The 19,334-nt window shown below is 32.6% G+C and overlaps 1 protein-coding gene across 2 annotated transcripts in view; it reads right to left on the bottom strand.

Annotated features, from left to right (window-relative positions):
• Window positions 1–12,410, bottom strand: part of LOC137615282 (rho guanine nucleotide exchange factor 10) — a 737,263-nt gene extending 724,853 nt beyond the window's left edge. Inside the window, exon 1 of one of the 2 annotated variants that reach the window (XM_068345015.1) lies at window positions 12,141–12,410. The gene's annotated coding sequence lies outside the window, so the exon portion shown is untranslated. The remainder of the gene's footprint in view (window positions 1–12,140) is intronic. The other variant, XM_068345016.1, reaches the window with a different exon arrangement.
• Window positions 12,411–19,334: the final 6,924 nt, after the last annotated feature.

The raw sequence follows: 19,334 nt of genomic DNA, 5'->3' as shown, positions 1-19,334 counted from the left end.
GGTAACAACTCGCTGAGCTTTACACAGAATGTCTCCAAAAACGATATATACCTACAGCTTGGAAAAACTTTATCACTATACTAATTCACAAAAGGGAGAAACAAAAGATCTAAATAATAACCGTCAAATAAGTTCACTCTCAATGATATAGAGAATATTTACAAAGATCATATTAGGCCGAACAGAAAGAAAGACAGCTGGTCTTTAATCAACCAAAAGAGCAGGCAGGCTTTAGAATGGGATATTCAACAACTGACCATATCCATGTAATTAACCAGCTAATGGAAAAATCAACAGAGTATGACAAACCACTATGAATAGTATTTATAGACTATGAGAAAGCTTTTCACAACTATGTATGGCATCTATAGACTACAAGAAAGCTTTTGATTCGGTCAAAACTTTAGCAGTAATGAGAGCACTTCAAAGACAAGGAACAGATGAATATCATGTTAGAATACTTGAAGATATGCAGGAAGCACAACAATCATAAAACTACAAAGAAATAGTGAGAAAATTTCAACTGAGACAGAAGTTACACAAAGAGACCCCATAACTGCTAAATTATTCAGTGTGCCTTGAAGAAGTTTTTAAGAATTTAGATTGGGAAAGTGTAGGAATTAACATTAATGGAGAATACCTTAACAATTTCAGATTTTCAGATGACATAGTTCTATTTAGTGAATCTTGGGAGGAGTTGCAAAAGGTGATAGAAGATTTGAGTAAAGAAATCAGAAATGTTGAACTGAAAATGAATATAAATAAAACTAAATAATGTTCAGTATAAATGCAGAGACAACTAATAAAGGTTATGGACGAACGTCTGGAGACTGCTAATGAATATATTTACTTAGGACGGACAGTGAGTGTTTCCCCGGGACATGTGACCAAAATTAAAAGAAGGATAAGCATGGGATGGAGACCTTTTGGTGAAGAAAATGAGATTATGAAATGTAAAAGGCCATTTTCTCTAAAAAAAAGAAAAGCATTTAATTAAATGGTCCTACCAGTATTAACTTGTGCAATGGAAACTTGGAGGCTTACTAAAGTCTCAGACCATAAGCTAGTTACAACAGACCATAAGCTAGCTACAACTCAAAGACCTATGGACAAAATAATGATGGGAAAACGCTACGAGAGAAGATGAGCAACATGAATTTGAAGGCAAACTAAAGTAGAGGACAATCTAACAACATGTAAGAAAAATAAATGAACATGAACATGGTATGTAATGAGAATGACAATACATAACACAGAAAATAATATAACCATATAAAATCTAAACTATATACTTGACATATTGTTTGTTAACAGATCACACAAGCACACCCATACCTATATATACTGTATATATATATATATATATATATATATATATATATATATATATATATATATATATATATATATATATATATATATATATATATATATATATATATATATATATATATATATATATATATATATATATATATATATATATATATATATATATATATATATAAATGAGCTGTGTTCATTATATTATCAATAATTTTCTTTATCAAACAAGATTCGATTGTGTTGCGATTCATCAAGTCTTTTGTAAAGATAAAATCCTAACTCTCATATACAAATAAAAAAGATGATTACATAGAGAAACAAACAATCCGGACCAAAGCATGAGCTAAGATGCAAGAGGACTTTGAATAATAGCGCAATGCTATGCAAAAAATATATAGATAAAATAATTATGAGCCTGTAAAATGAAAAATAAATCGAGTTAAACTCGAAATCTATCAATAATTACAATACTTGATTACACATATAAGCAATAAGACGAATATGTTTCATGTTGAAGGGACAGAAAGATATAGGGTGGGTTCATTACGAGGAAAAGTCATTGAAGGTGATCAGAGAACCTCGATGTCATCGGGAAGGTGTCCGGACAGAGAAGGCTGTTACTCGTCTTATTAAGGAATGTACCACAAGCGGAAGACAAATGCTGACCAAAGAGAAAGTTAACTTCTGAGTATGAGTTAGTTCATAGGGATTGGAGATCTTTGGCGAGAGGAAGGGCAGACCCTCTGAATGATTTCCTGAAATAGGAAAGCTTGCAAACCAAAACATTGATGTTAAGAGATTATTCAAACAATAACAGGAATAGGAAACTGCAATGACTTGGCAGGAGGTAATACAGATAAATGACATCCAAAGGTCGAAAGAAAGAGACAGAGATAGAGAGGAGGGAAACAAGGAAATCGGATAGTCTTTAGAAATACAGTAATTGTCAAATTTTTTGCAACGTATACAACGGTGGAATCTAACATTTAAGCATAAAGGTTATCGGCCGTAAATATGATCACCCCACTGTAAAAACTGTACAATGGAATTAAAGTATTCATCTGTCTTTCATATCATTCAAAATGCTTCTGTTGTAATCCCTTTTCTTTCGTAAAACATCATATCAAATAATTATTTCTTATAACCATTGCAAAAACAGATAATTTATTTTCTGGAGGAGCAAGAATGCGTGAAAAGTATGTTCTACAGCAATTCGATCAAAATTGAGATCCAAACGCGTGAATTCAGCATCGGAATTCTAAACCATAACTATACAGCAGATAGTAGAGATGGGGCATACCTATTAACAGTACTATGAAAGTCGCGTTTTTAGAGTGCAGATATCGGGCTGTCAGTGTTTAATATCTTTATTTAGTTCAGCTAGTGGCATAGTCTGTGTTTTTTAACCATCTTAGATACAGCGAGCGTCGGTGCGTTCTCGTCAGCTAGTAACCTTTGACGATAATAATGTCCGACTATAATATTACTAATAATCTTCATATCGTGAAAGACGATTTTTTTATTTGAAATATTTTATGAAATATATGGAATAATAAAAAAGAAAACTACAAGAGAGATTACTCGACTGCCATATGTGGATGAGATCATGGTGAGGCGTAGATGGTGATAGTTTGGGCATGCCCTTCGCACTCCCCAAGAGAGATAAGTTCACCAAACTTTCAACTAGGCTCCACAAGGCACCAGAAGAGTTGGAAGACCCAGACCTACATGACTAAGGATTATAAAGCATGAAGTAAGAGATGATGAATGAAGAAGAATTGATTTAAAAGCTCAAGACAGAGACGACTGGCGAAATCTAACCGAGGCCCTTTGCGTCAATAGGCGTAGGAGATGATGATGATATGAAATAATAGTTTTCCCTTAATAATATGCAAAATTTCCCAGAAAGAAAACATTTGATATTCTAAGATACTTTTTATCCGGTTAAACTTGTTTTCATTATATTTCATGACATTTTAGCTAACGACTAATAATAACTTGGAGAGAGAGAGAGAGAGAGAGAGAGAGAGAGAGAGAGAGAGAGAGAGAGAGAGAGAGAGAGAGAGATCATCCCCTTCATCAACAAATGGATGAATGGTTGGTCAGGCTCCATTTCTACATCTTACTTCTTACCATACCTTAAAATTGACAGCAGCTCTCTTCCTTCTGGGTCTGTAGACTCTTCACAGAAAGAAATACTGCACTATTATATACTGTCCTGTGCCACAGCCTGCGTCATATGTCCTTCCAAAGGACTGCGTCTGACTTCTTTAAGTGGAGGACACAGATATTCACGACATCTGAAACATTTCTAAACAAAACACCATCTACTTATTCATTCCTTCAAGACAGGGACATTATATCTTTAAAGCTTTACTTAAGGCCCTTTGGTGCCACATAAAATATAAACTATTATCATTCTGCCATTATCATAGCCGGTATTTTTAAGAAGAAAAAACTTAGAAAGTGAAGGTTTATGCGTTGTTATTTTAAACCGGATTTCTTATCCTTCCAAGCAAAAATCTTTCTTTTGATACCAAGACTGGTTTTCCTACCATCTTTCAAATTGGCTGCACCGACTTCCCCCTCTTGAACCAACTCTCTGTCGGCCATCACAAGGGCAGAGTTATTAACTCTTATCTTCAACACACATGGGTAGCCTATATAGTCATGGACTTCCTATGAGTTAACACTACATTTAGGAAATTACTAATACTCAAACCTTCTCTTGCAGAGTTACAATTTCTTTTAAAACAAATATGATTACATACAAATTTAAATTTGAAACTAGATTCAATCTATATAAAGACTGCACTAGATAGGGCAAGAAAAAACCGCCAGTATCGTGTTTGGTGCCATTGAAAAAGAGAGGCAAATAACGTATGGGTCACATATACCACACTTTAAACACTACTTTGAACAATACTTGTCATTGACTTAAAAAAAAAAATGTTGTGGACTATCTGCCACAAGTCTTTCTCCTTTCTGCAATGTGTTTCCGACTGTTTGCCGAATACGAAATAATTGTTCACGGACTACGGACTAGTCGAAGCTATATCTGAGACCACCCTTCATTGGGTTTTAATTTCACCTTTCCTATTATTGCCCTTTCTGTTGACGAATGAAAGGTAACTAATAAGCAGAGAAGCAGACAAAGTGATAAAGGATCACCAGTATGCCGAGAAATTATCTTTTGATATGAAATTGAAATCAAATAATTGTAGACTTTTTTTTCTGGATATGAAAATGGCATTAAACCTAATATACTGTACAGGAAGCAGGAATAGAAAAGCGTACACATAAAAACATACACAATCAAAGACTAGCTAGTACGTATGAAATTATGAGGCAGTTCCCATAGTTTTAGCATTATCTTTTATTTTCATAATAGAGAGAGAGAGAGAGAGAGAGAGAGAGAGAGAGAGAGAGAGAGAGAGAGAGAGAGAGAGAGAGAGAGAGAGAGAGTCTTTAAAGTGCAAAAGAAAAATTTGATGAAAGTTAACTAAAGCCGCTAAAATTCCAAGACTGAAGTCCTTTTGAAATGGGTACATGAGAAAATGACATGGGTTACTTGGAACTTGAGTAGGTAGCCGTTAGTGATGAATAAAAAAACGGTGAAAATGGAAAATGTACCGACTAATGTTATCTTTGTAGAATTATCAATGATAATGAGTTATTTATCTTCTGATTCATGATATAACATTACAACGGGATTTTTTAAATAAGAATTTTCACAAGACGTGAATTTTAGTAAGATGTAGATATAATTTTTTGTCTATATTTTGTGCTTTTAAAGTCCTCACTTTCATATATAGTGAAGAAAATAGCGTATATGTATGGAATGTAAAAAGAATACCTAACTGCATTCAACTTACAAACTTTTACTCCTAAGATATGTATTCAAACAACTTTAGCTGGTGTCTTTTGAATAAAAAAACAAAATATATTCATATATATTTATTACATTCATTGTTTTTTAATTAGCATTAGTGCTTGAAGATTAGCAAACTTCATATTTCGCGACTAATGCCTGATAATAGTTGATAGTTTACTTTACTTATGAATGACAAATAAAAAGCTTTCCAAAACATCTGACGTAGGTGGACATATAGTTATTAATATCTTACGCAACAGTGTTAAAGAAAACAGCCATTATTTTGAAGCCTCTTTTATAATTCAATGTTTGGTAAGAATTATATCCTTGCAAGTAATAAATAAAATAATTTTCATCAAAGCATAATCACCCCATAACAACGGTCTAATTGTATAATAGCTGGAATAGAGAGGAGCATACTTTCCGAATATGTTAGCTATCTCAGAAATTACAACTAGTATTCTTAACCCTTTAAGCGCCAATCCATCACCAAATAATTTGGCATTCATGCTCAAAGCCCAATTTTTTTACATTTGACTTGACTCATCTTAGCACAAAAACTTTAAAACATATATTATCATGAGGCTGAATAAATTTTCTTTCCATTGATATACAGGATGTTACATATTTTGTAAAATTTCATATACATTACTAGAAAAAGAAAGGGAAAATAATGTAACAATTGGACATAAAATACATCCATTGGTGCCAAGGAAGTAGAAAATCTGACATAATATATGTCCAGTGGTGATCAGGGAGTAGCAAAATCTGACATTAAAAAATGTCAAATGGTGCTTAAATGGTAAAATAATTTGTTTATAAAAAAAATTGTAAAGTGACTTTCTTTTTTTAGAAATCTGTGTTAATATAGTTTTGCAAAATGAGAAATTCAATAAACCCACTGAAAACGGATGTTCTTCAGGTTCTTGGGATTTTTTTATAATCTCTTTTACGAAATAATCATCAAGTATCTCGTTTTTACTTCTGAGTTTATGAACTGCTGGATGAAGCTCCAGAAATTTGCTATTTAACTACATACTTTCACTTGCTGACCATCTTATTGATCAACAATGTTAACAAACTTATTGGGGTTTTCGGCAAATCTTCAAATGGGCAAAATTTGTTATATGTAGATCAAATTTTATGTATGTTATGTTATAGGACCTGTGAGGAATTTTATTTTTACATATTAAATGTTAATGTAAAAGTAAAAACATTTTAATGATATGTAACTCTAAGGTGTCGTTGTATTCTAGAATAAGAGTTTCTGGATATTTCTCATAACTTATTCTACAATCCCACCAGCTTGGCGTGCGTATTGCATGAGAATCCCTCAAAAACTTTCCTGAGTCTTATAGAATACCTTGTGACGCATGTAAAATAAAAAGTATTGCCACATTGTCGTCACTTGATCGGTTTTTCTGAGTGAACGTTGGTCTTGTGAAGACATTTCTTGGACACCAGTGGTGATACTGCTAAATTTCTATCATTATTTCAAAGATGCTGAATAAGTTAAATAACTTGAAAACCATGGAAGATCGAATATCATCAGAAACTACGTTCCTGTTTATCATCTTTCATATCTGAAATTACTACCTGGAAAAATCCCTCAAAAATCTGAGTTGAATTTCGTTGTCATCTGTCTCTCACTTCACAGACACTTATAAAGGTAAGATTTTTATTTATTCCCATACAATTATTTGAAAGTGATCGTCAATATGGTGTGCTATAAGTATTTTGTGACCCTTGTAAAATATTGTAAATACTCAAGTTAAATCTTAAATATAGTTATTGATATAGTTTGCTTGCTATTATTTTCTTTTGCTGTAACTGTCTTGCTATTTTTTGCTAATTTATCTATTAAGGAAATAAGACATTAAAGTAAATTTATACATAAATCTACACAGTGTAATAGCTGATCCTAAGAGAACAGGGTGCCTGACCAGGATCTGAATTGCTAATTCATTTCAAGTTCAGAGTGTGCTCATAAATTACACTTGTCAATTGTACAAAATAGCCAGCAGACATGTCACACTTTAACACATCTGAGTTTTTTGGACAAATTTTGTGAGGATCCACAAGTGATTTTAGGCAAACATTCTGAGTTTAATGTTAAAAAATCAATGAGGAAAGAGGATATTAAACATGTGTTAGATCAACATTTGGTTGAAGACGATGTGTTACCTCAGGATGTGTTAGAAGAGATTCAAATTGAATCAGTGGTTTTAGGTTCATCAGCTATAGAAATGGAAAGACTTAGAATAGAAGCTCGTTTAGGAGAAAAAAAAGTTGGAACCTCAAGCAGAGGCTGAATGTGAGAAATTAATGTTAGAAGCCGAATTTTAAGGATGGGGAAGCTGATATAAAGGTTCATGAAAATAATATCAAAAAAGAATTAGAACTTAAAAAAATTAAGCAGGCTAATTCTAAAAATGAAGATGAATCTAAGCCAGATATTTCTAATGAAGATAGAATTGAACTTCCTTTTAATGAAAAGGATTTGGATGAATATTCTATCTGTTTTGAGAGAAAAGCTAAAAAAGTGACCAGCAGAAAATTGTGCTTATATGTTGTCAAGAGTTTTATGTGGTATGGCACAAAAATATATGCTTCCATTCCTGAAGATCAAGTCGATGATTATGAATTCTTGAAAGAAAAAAAAACTAATGCAGGCCTATGAACTAACTCCTGAAGCTTATAGAATGAACTTTAGGAGTTGGACAAAACCAAATGAACAGACATATGTAGAATTCAGTAAGGAATTATCAGATTATTTTGATGAATGGTGTAAGGCAGCAGTGTAGGGATGATTTTAAGTGATTGAGGGAAATTATTTTCATTGAACTGTTTAAAAATAGTGTGTGCAAATATTAAAGTTATCTATCTTTCATAGGTACTGAGGATTATGTACTGGCTCACGATGAATTGAGGTCTTGTAATTAAGAGTTTAAAGGATATAAAGACTATAGGGACACAATTAAGAACACTAGTAAAACTGTTGATGATCAAAAGGCTAGTTCTGATTCTCATGTCAAGTCTCAAAGCAGCAATTTGAATAGCAATTCTACGAGTAGCAGTTCTGTAATGTATATTGTTATAAACCAGCTCTCACGGTGTCTATATGCTTCAAGTTGAAGAGGAAATAAGCTAAACCTGTGGCTCTTCTTCTACCAGAATCGATATAGTGTGCTACCAGTAGAGGTAAACAATGCAAATGACCACATATTTGACACAAAACCTGTGAATTCTATTGTTTGTTCCAGACCTGTCGATAAGGTTTTTCCAGCCATATTCCGCTAAGGGTTTTATTTAAGTTTATGGTGGTTCGCCGAGTCCTGTTTGTATCATGCGTGACATTAGTTATATGTGATCTCTTGTTTTGAGGAAAGTTGTTCCTGAGACTGAGTATTTGTTTATTGGGGAGTATGCTCCCGTTTTTAGGGTTGGTGGTGACCATCTTAAGGCTCCCTTGCATCATATACATCTTCATTGTGACTGGATATCAGGGCCTGTTGTTGGTATGGTTTCCAAGTTGCCTGTAAATGGCGTTTAATTTTTGCTTGGTAATGACTTGGTAGATGGGAAAGTTGATGATAGACTGAAGATGGGTAAAGTGCCAAATCTTGATCAGTGGTTGGAGGTTCTCAGCCCTGATTTGTCTGCTCTGTTTTCTTCGAGAGCTGAGACTTATCAGAAGACTCAGAGTTCTACTTGCATGTCTGACAACGATGTGTTGGTTAGTAACAATGTCTCCACTGTTGTTTGTTCTACTGATTTGCCTCATGAAGACAGGTTTGTTTGTAGTACTAATGACTATTCTACCGACCTATCTCGTTAACATATGTTAGTTCATGGTACTTGTTCAACTGTTGACTGTTCTATCTACATGAATGGTAATGATATGTTAGTTACTATTAATATTTCTGCTGTCATCTTTACTACCAACATGTCTCAAGAAGATATTTTGGTTCGTGAAGTCATTTCTTCTGACTCTTTTGTTAACCTGTCTTGTGAAGACACGTTAGTTTGTGATGAAGCAGATTTGAGAATTCTAATAACTTGTCTTTTGAAGATACCTTGATTTGTAATGATCAGTTTAATCAGTTTAGTACTGATTTGTCCAATTCCAGTCATGTTTCAGAAACAACTGGTAATTTGTTATTCAATGATTCCGTGATCCTGAGTATCATTCAAATTTGATTGTATGTCAGAAGTCTGACCATGCTGTTGTTCAAGTTATTATCCCTGAAAATCATAATGTTGATGTTTTCAGTCTCGCTCATGAACAATCTAGAACTGGTCATTTTGGTGTGAATAAAACTTTGTGTTATGCTATCAGACATTTTTATTGTCTTGATATTTGGCAGGATATGACTCAGTTTTATTGTACTTCTCCTGTATGTCAAGTTATTGAAAAGTCCAATCAGACTTATCTGAAAACCCACTGAAATCCATCTTTGCATTTGATGAATCATACAGTCATGTCCTTGAAGATAATGTTCAATCCTGGCCAAAAAGAGGCATAGGTTAAGAATTATTTGTGAATTTTGGTACCTGTTGAGAAAAATATACTTTTCAGTTTTCTTTAGAACAATTTTAATGATATTTTTGTGTTTGTTTATCACCTTTGTAAATTTAGAATTTTCACTTGAAGTTTGTAATACAAATTGAATTTTATTTTGATAGTAATGAAATCATTATATTTGTAAACTTGTATGATAAGATTATTTTGTTTGTATTTGTGAAAGTTTATTGGTTGATAATCCACAACTTTTCTCTTGGCAGGGGGATTTGTTATATGTCGATTAGATTTTATGCATTTTATCTTATGGGACCTGCAAAGAACGTTATATTTACATATCAAATATTAATGTAAGAATAAAAACATTGTAATGATTTGTAACTAGACGATGTTGTTTTCTAGAATAAAAGTTTCTGGATATTTTTCATAACTTATTCTACGATGCCAGTCGCCTGACGTGCGTAATGCTTGCATAAGAATCCCTCAAGAACTTTCACGAGTCTTATAGAATAACTTATGATGCATATAAAAGAAAAAGTGTTGCCGTATGGAAGTCACTTGATCCGTTTTTCTCAGAGTGAACATTGTTCTTGTGGAGACTTTTCTTAGACAGCAGTGGTGATACTGCTAAACTTCTACCATTATTTCAAAGATGCTGAATATAGTAAATAAAAAGACAACCTTGAAAGATCGAATATTATGAGAAGCTGTGTTCCTGTTTATCATCTTTTATGAAACTATGATTTGAAATTTTTTTTTCAAAATTCGGAGTTGAATTTCACCGTCATCTGTCTCACTTCACTGAGATTTATAAAGCTAAGACTTTCATCAACATACATTTTTTTTTTTTTTTTTAATCATTATCGATTTGGTGTACTGAGAGTATTTTGTGAATCTTGTAAAATATTGCAAATTTTTATGTTAAATCATAAATTTATTTTTTTTTATATTGTTTACGGGCTATTATTTTCTTTTGCTATTACTGTCTTGCTATTGTTTGGCTAAGTCATTTATTAAGGGAATAAGACATTAAAGTAGATTTTTACATAACCACGTATTGTGGTCTAATAGCTAATCGCAACACTATAGTTCAGATTGTTAAATTTATAACTGCAACCTTTATTAACATTGCTGTTGGTGGTGGTTATTTGAATTTTACTGACGTTATTGTTCAGTAATTAACACGACCCAGTGATCAACTATAATTTTATCTGTTTTGCAAATTTATTTATATTCATAACACTCTCTCTTTGCTGTCTGGCAGTTGTTGCTCTCCTGAAAGTAAAAAATATTACTAAAAATAATCACCAAATTATATATTGTTTGGCAGGTCTATACAATCCCCTAAGGATGTTTACAGTATCTTTTAAGGGTAGCGAGGTACAGCAGAGCAAACATGGGAAAAATTGATACTTCAATTATACAAATGTTGCCATTAGGACCGTTCACATACTTGGAAACGTGAGCCGCTACATTTTGAAATGTCATTTTTCACTGCAAACCTGTTTGTTTTAATATTATTAGGTGTGGCTTCCGTTTTAAGGATGACATGCACCCCCTTGAAAGCTTTTCCAAGTGGTCCATTCTACATATATTGTGGACATGGAAACGTTTATTCCACAATATCCTAAACTTACTGAAATTGTATCGCCTTTAGGATGGGTTAGGTAAGTAGCTCAGATTAGGTTAATGTCCTACTAAACAGGGGAAAGTTGGTTGTAAGATAAGGCTACTGAAGTACTAGTCAGTAATCCTGTGATCTTTTTTTTTTTTTCTTATGAAATGAATACAGTATGGCCAGAGGAAATGTCCCTTTTTAACATATTGTGGGATCAGAGTATGGGCCATACTCACAGACCAATAGTGTTTATAATCTTAACGACCTCATGAGCTCAGGATGGGGAGTTTTGGATGTCCTTATGGGTCTACAAGTCATATGTAACAAGTATTTAACGCCGAATTAGGGAACTTTGACAATAAATAACCTGTTTCACAATGGAAATATCTGGATAATATACATTTCTTCATACCTTTTTTGATTATTTGTAGAAATTACTTGGCCAATTGAATTTTTGTTATATCAACAATTCAATCTGCGAATTTTATAAAAGAAAAAATCATGATTCACAGCTAAATGAAGTCCTATCTGTAACCATAAAGGCCGAACTCTCTCTCTCTCTCTCTCTCTCTCTCTCTCTCTCTCTCTCTCTCTCTCTCTCTCTCTCTCTCTCTCTCTCTCATATATATATATATATATATATATATATATATATATATATATATATATATATATATATATATATATATGTGTGTGTGTGTGTGTGTGTGTGCATGTGTGTGCAATATTCTTTCTGAGCTCTAAAAGCCTAATAAACAATGAGAAATGTTTTCTAAAGAATAGTAGCTTTATTTACTTACCTATATTTACCCAGTTGATTTATAGATATCCAGCACTAACAAAATCAAACAACCACAATAGTATTTATAAAATCACAATAGTTACGATTAATTGGCTTAATTAGGCAATAGCTTCAGCTAAAACAGTATTTCCTTTTTTAACACAAATGTACAGACGCATCAATTCATGATGCCATATAAGAATATTGCTTTATATTAACGTTTTAACAATTCAATGTCTATAAAAAAATCATACAACACGAAGAATCTTATGGTTCACAGAAACCTGATACTTTCACGTACACCGTCAACCAAGGCATTAGCCATACTGCCATCGTATCGGTGTCAGACTAGTAGGTTAGCTGGATACGTTCTGTTTTCTTGGTACCTCATGTCTTACCTGTAACAGTTGCCGCGTGCCAATAAACTTGCAGCAAAATATTGTTTCTTTGTATGATAATGCTTACTTTAAACTATTATATCCTTTGATTGTCGGTGAATTTTGTTGAAATTACTCTCTTATCTACATATATGAATATTCTTTTCATCAAAACATCGTAAAATCTGCAACTTTTTGTGCTTTTTATTGCACAAAACGACCTAAATTATGTCGCAGGTGGTCCTGTTCCATTAGTTACGGAATTCCAATCGTACGGCACAATGTTCGTTAGTTTAAAAAAAAAAAGAAAAAAAAAACTTGGTGTATTTTGTAGTACTATTGATAACAATCTTTTCATTGAATAAAACAGCGTTTACATAGTATGACTCATGGGCTAGTGAGTAGGGGGTGGGCGCTATAGGCCCTATTTTCTCCCGAAAATTTACATTTTCATCTTTTACATCAGAAAATGTTAAATTATATTGAACTACATAAATCTTTTACTCAGAAAAGATTCCAAGATTGCATTAAAGTTAGTAACTTAGAAAAGATTCAAATATATTAGATTACATCGATCTAGTAACTTATTCTTCATAAGAAATATCATTCCAGAGCAATTCCTCGAATAGAAGGTTCTTGTTAACATGTATACATGTAATTCCATGTAAGAAGTTTTTGAAAATTAAGATTGGGAAAATATAGGAATTAACATTAATAGGGAATAGCCTACCTTCACAACCAAAGATTTACAGATGGCATAGTTTTCTTTTGTGAATCAGGGGAGGAATTGCAATAGCTGATATAATATTTGAATAGAGAAAGCAGAAATATAGGAATGAAAAGGGATATGAGTAAAACTAAGATAATGTTCAATAAAAATGCAGAGACAACAAATAAGGCATAAAACGAACCTCAAGATATTGCAATTGAATATATGTTCTTAGGACAGACAGTAACTGTTTCCTCAGGACATAAGGCACAAATTAAGGGATAGACGATAACCATGGGATGGAGACCATTTGATAAACAGAAAGAGATTATAAGAAAGTAAAATGTTACTTTCTCTAAAAAAGAAAAGTTTTTAATCAGATGGTCCTTCCAGTATTAACTTATGCATCAGGAGCTTGGAGCCTTACTAAAGCCTTAGAATATAAGCTAGTTACAACTCAAATAGCTATGGAAAGAATAATAATGGGTTTTTCACTAAAAGACAAAAAAAGAGCAACATGAATACGTGAGTGAGCTATAGTAGGGGATATGCTACCAACATGTAAGAAGAAGGAATGGACGTATGCAGGACATATGATGAGGAGAGATGATATATGGACTAAAAGAATAACAGAATGGGTCCCAAGAGATTGCAAACGAAGCAGGGGAAGGAAGAAAAGATAATGGATTCACAAGCTAAAATAATTGCTGACATATATATATATATATATATATATATATATATATATATATATATATATATATATATATATATATATATATATATATATATATATATATATATATATATATGGGAGCCGTTCAAAAGAGTGACAAATCAAAAGAGTGACATAATTTGTCACTCTTAAAATAGGGATCAAAAGATTGACATAATGTGTCACTCTTAAAATAGTGATCAAAAGAGTGACAAATCAAAAGAGTGACATAATGAACTTTCAGTTAGAAATGAAACCAAATTATAAGCCCTGATAGATTTTGTGCTATACTATTTATAGAAGACCTGAAAAGTATAAATTTTTGATGTGTATAAATAATGTCAAAAGAGTGACAAATAATATTTTATTATTTGAATATCCTATAAATATACAGTTAAAATGAAGGTAAAATTTTATTAATTGAACATGCCATCAAAACATTAAAAATCAAGTTTATTTTTTAATTTTCATCACTGGTAACATGTATGTTGAAGGGCATTTATGCTTGCAAGTTCAAATCAACTATTATGAATTTGGGCTTCAACTCAATTTCATTTGTTTCTGAAACAGAAATTAATAGTTCAAGCATGGATGTATATATCTCCGGTGTTTTTCCAGGTAGTAGGGCATAAACAGTTGGAAACACTTACCCATGACACATATAGTGAATTGTATATATTTTATGGAAAAGCTTAGGGCAAGTTTTGAGAGTTCCAAGAAGTAACCAAACCTGGGAGCTTGCTAATTTCCTTAGATCGTCGTTCCAAAACCAATAATTCTCATGTCTTCCTGTTGCATCTCGTTTTCACTAGCCGTTTTTTCATATTTTGTATGAAACAATAAAAAAGGTTTTTTCTCTCCATTTCTGGTAGTCTTTAAACTATGTGGGATCACTAAATCTGCAATGCACTATGGTTATGATAGAAGTTCTTTTTTACGGATACAACGAACAACTTGTTTGAATGCACTTGTTGAAGGCATTTCTATTGAGTCGCTAATGTTTACGGTGTGTCTGATATCTTGGACATTTGCGGCAGGTAGCCTAATGCATTTAACAATGTAGATCGTGATGTCAAATATGTTAATGCCTCTATAACTTATTTTCACCTTGTCCCTCTAAGATTTTACAAAGACGTATTCATCCATGAGGGGATATAACTGAGACTTCAAGAAATGCTAGTTTTAAAAAAGAAATTGTTCAAACAAATTCTATTGTAATTGTAATAGGAGAAACCAGTATTTTAAGAAATTAAACAATTTCTGTACTGTAAAATGTTTGGAAAAACGATAAATAAGCCATTGTTCTGAGCAATTAGATATATTATTGCTTTGCATATATTTAGAATTATTCCGTGATGTCACTCTTCTGTAGTGTCACTCTTTTAAATTTCCATATTTTTGTCACTCTTTTGTCTTGTCACTCTATTGAATTTCCGTATTTTTTGTCACTCTTTCGTCATGTCACTCTTTTGATAATAACCCTATATATATATATATATATATATATATATATATATATATATATATATATATATATATATATATATATATATATATATATATATATATATATATATATATATATATATATATATATATATATATATATATATATATATATATATATATATATATATATATATATATATATATATATTGTCAAAAATTGCCATTTATTCCCCTGGAATAAAATTTCCTAGTTTTCATAAGTACATTGATATTCAAAGTAATAAACCACTATTTTTGAAAATTTTATCCATCTATATAAAATTAGATGTCGTATCATTACAATGTGGTCAAACTTCTTCCTGTGGAGACTATATATATATTATTTTCTTATTGTAAAGGCACATGCCAGTAATTTAAGATTGCCTTCTGGACGAAACCCTTTTTTTGTGTGTATGCTGGGTTATGATTAGAGCACTTGATGTTTATTTTTAAATTGATGTTTTGTTACGTAACCCTGTAATTTTGTAGATCTGACAACTGTATTATGCCATATACTCCTCCCGAGTTTTCTTGCAGGGTGGAAAGGTGAAGCTAGGTCTCTTTGAGCAGTTAATTCCACGAAGGCAAGTAATAGAAGAATTTAAGTTCTTTTCTATGGAAGTAACGTAACGTTTTGTTAATTTTTGCAGTAATGTGTTTGTTTTCTTGCTTATAACATAACTTGTATGATTGTTGTTCTTTAAATGTTAATTATATGTGTAAAACTTTTTAATTGTGTCTTTGTGAACCCGTGTGGCATCACCCCAAAAAAGAATTGGTGCAGGAAATATAGTTGATTGTTTCTTAATTGCACTTTGTTGAATGAAAATGCAACGTTTCTTGACTTCATGGTGAATTTAAGTAAGTTAGTAAACTCCTCAGCCCTGTAACTTGGTCTCATTCAAAGCTAGTGCAGGAGTTCTTAAGGTTAAATGAAGTCACTCCGAATGTGGCCTTAAAAATTGTTTTAGTTTCACCACATTCTTAGCTGGTCCTTCGAACGAACTGGATGCCATAACGATTCACAAAGGATTTTTTTTTTTTTTTATGTTAAAGATAATTTACGATAAAGTTCACGTTGGTGATGGTTGGATTTAAAGTCATGTTAGTATAATTGGCACGTGTCTATAGTTATTTGGTGAGCAGGGTAAAGTATTGAATTACTTGGAGGGTTTTGCCAAGGAATCGGTTGTTTACGGAACATTATTGTTCGTATTGAGTGATTACTCTGTGAAAAAATTCTTGTTGAATTTCGTAGCCAATTTTGAACTTAGGTTTTTCGTGACCAGATGTATTTTGTGAATTGATGAAGAGCACGTGGTCAAATTATCTATCAATCAGTGGATGTTATACTTCAATCAGGTTTAGATAATTTGCCATACATTTTTTGATAATTGTGAAAGTTTGTTGCTGATCCATTAACAAGACAATGGATTCCAAGATCAAGGTAGTTATTGAAGGGGAAATTATTTCCTTACAAGATTTGCTTGATGAGGCAGGTAGCTACATTGGTGATACTGATACACCAAAATGGACCCTTGTAATGTATGAACGTTGTCTTACTGAGGGTTTACGACGTTTTGAAGATAGTTGGTCACAGAATGTGACGATTATTTCACAGGATAGTGAATATGAAAAGTTATCTAGAAGCTATAGAGCAATAACTAGATGTGTAAGGAAAGCTATTGTTACTACACAGGAAACTATGAGCGAGATTGACACGGAAGATATAAATCAACAGCACGCTTTGCATCCTCCTTTGGCTCCCATTAACCCTCTCTCTCCCACTAAACTCCCAGCAATTAAGATACCTGAATTTAGCGTGGGGAAGAACAATGTCTTGATATTTGGGATATATTTAACATTTTAGTTCACGATCGTAAGGATATTTCCAATGTGATTAAGTTTTCTATACTCAGGGCTAGTTTAAGGGATAATGCCTTTAAAGCCATAGAAGGTTTGCCTGTCACTAATGCCAATTATTCAGTTGCTATTCAGACCCTTAAGGAGAAGTATGATAATAAGGAAAAATTGATACGTAGACTTATCTCCAAATTAACACATTTAGTCCCTCCCAGTCATACAGTAGAGGATTTGAACAGGTTCAAATTAGAATATGAGAAGATTATTTTACAAATGAACACATTGAATTTAGATGTAGAGGCCATGGACCCTGTTTTCTCTCGTATAATATGCGAGAAATTATCACCTGAAACACATAAGGCTATAGCTAATAAACATAATAGTATGTCTCTTGATTTATAGCAAATTTCCTCAGGTTTGAAATATGTTTGTGAATGAATGGAATTTTGTTACGAAGGCGAGAATTCTAATAAGAGAAAGCAGGTTCAGGGTACCTATTCTAAAGTGATTCTCTCAAATGTGCAAAACGTGCAGAGAGCACAACCAAGGAGTAGTAAACCTAGTAATAGTAGTCCTTACAATAATTGTGTGTTTTGCTCATTGGACCATGCCTTTCGCGATTGTAAGACTTACAAAGCCATTGATAGTAAAAGGATAGAGTTAAATATTTAAGATTGTGCTTTGCTTGTCTCAAAGGAGGTCATTTATTCTTTGAATGTAGAAATAAGCCGAAATGTAATATACAGTATGTGAAGGGCCTCATTACCAGATGATTTGTAAGAAAACAGAAAACCCTGTTAATCCTGTTCCACCAAAGTTGAGTGTAAATAGTACTAATCTTAGTAAATCAAATGTTATTTCTGGGAAATCTCATAATGATTCTAAAGGTGCTGTTAGTAAAGGTGATTCCCTAGTAGTTATGACTGCTTCCTTGGGAATTGATCATTCTCAGACTAATAAGATTTCTGTTTCGACTGCTCTTCCTGCTGCTAATGTAATCGTGTCAGGGAATGGACATCGTTCCTTTGAAAGAGCACTCTTTGATTCTGGTGCGCAAAGAACGTTTATTGCAACGGAATAAGCCCATAAGCTTAATCTACCATCCAAAGCAACAGGAGCCTTAAAGGTAAAACCATTTGGCAGTGATACCATAAAAGTTAATTGTAATATAGTAAGAGTTGTGATGAGACTAGGTAGGATTTGTACGGTCATTAATGCCATTACATTCGATAAAGTTAATTCCAGAATTTATTCTCCAGGATTAAGTAAGTCAGCTGTGTTCTTGACAAGTAAAGGTATAAAATTAGCAGATAATTATTTAAATTCAGATGAAGTAAATGGTATAGAATTAGTCATTGGAGCTGATTACTATGGAAAATTCATTCAGTCAAATTTGCTCTGGAATACAGATATTGAATAGTTCTGGTGGCGCACTAATTTTTGGACCTCTTCCTAGTTGGTCTTATGACGATGTAGAATCTAATGAGATTACTACATCAAATGTATGTTGTTCAAGAATAGATGTAGAGGAAATCTCTATTAATTCTTGTTGTGAAGTCAGACAACTATGGGATTTAGAAAGTGTTGGTATTCGTCAATCTGAAATTAGTCCTGAAGAAAGAGAATCAGTTGTGTTTTAAGGATAAAGTTAAAAGGGTTGACAATAAATATGAAGTGTCCTTACCATTTAAAGACGAAAGTAGACCGCCTGTTAACTATAGAATAGCCATTGGTCAATTAAATTCCTTGTTACATAGATTTGAATCTGACCCCTCCTTGTATGCTCATTATGATAAGATTATCAAAGATTACGTTCAGTCTGGGTTTATAGAATTAATTCCTTCAGGCTCCCCTATTATAGGACATTATTTACTCCACCATGCTGTAATGAAGGATTCAGAAACAGCTCCCATTTGAATAGTAATAAATGCAGTTCTTGAAGACGCTAATATGCCTCTACAAGAATGGGTCGGTAATGATTCAGAGTTTAACAGAACCATAGATGTTATTAAAGAATGAGTAAACATTTTGGGTTTAGAATGGTATCTAGCACAAGATGAG

The sequence above is a fragment of the Palaemon carinicauda genome, chromosome 21 (genome assembly GCF_036898095.1).
Source record: "Palaemon carinicauda isolate YSFRI2023 chromosome 21, ASM3689809v2, whole genome shotgun sequence".
NCBI lineage: Eukaryota > Metazoa > Arthropoda > Malacostraca > Decapoda > Palaemonidae > Palaemon > Palaemon carinicauda.
This window is presented reverse-complemented; position numbering and strand designations above follow the sequence as displayed.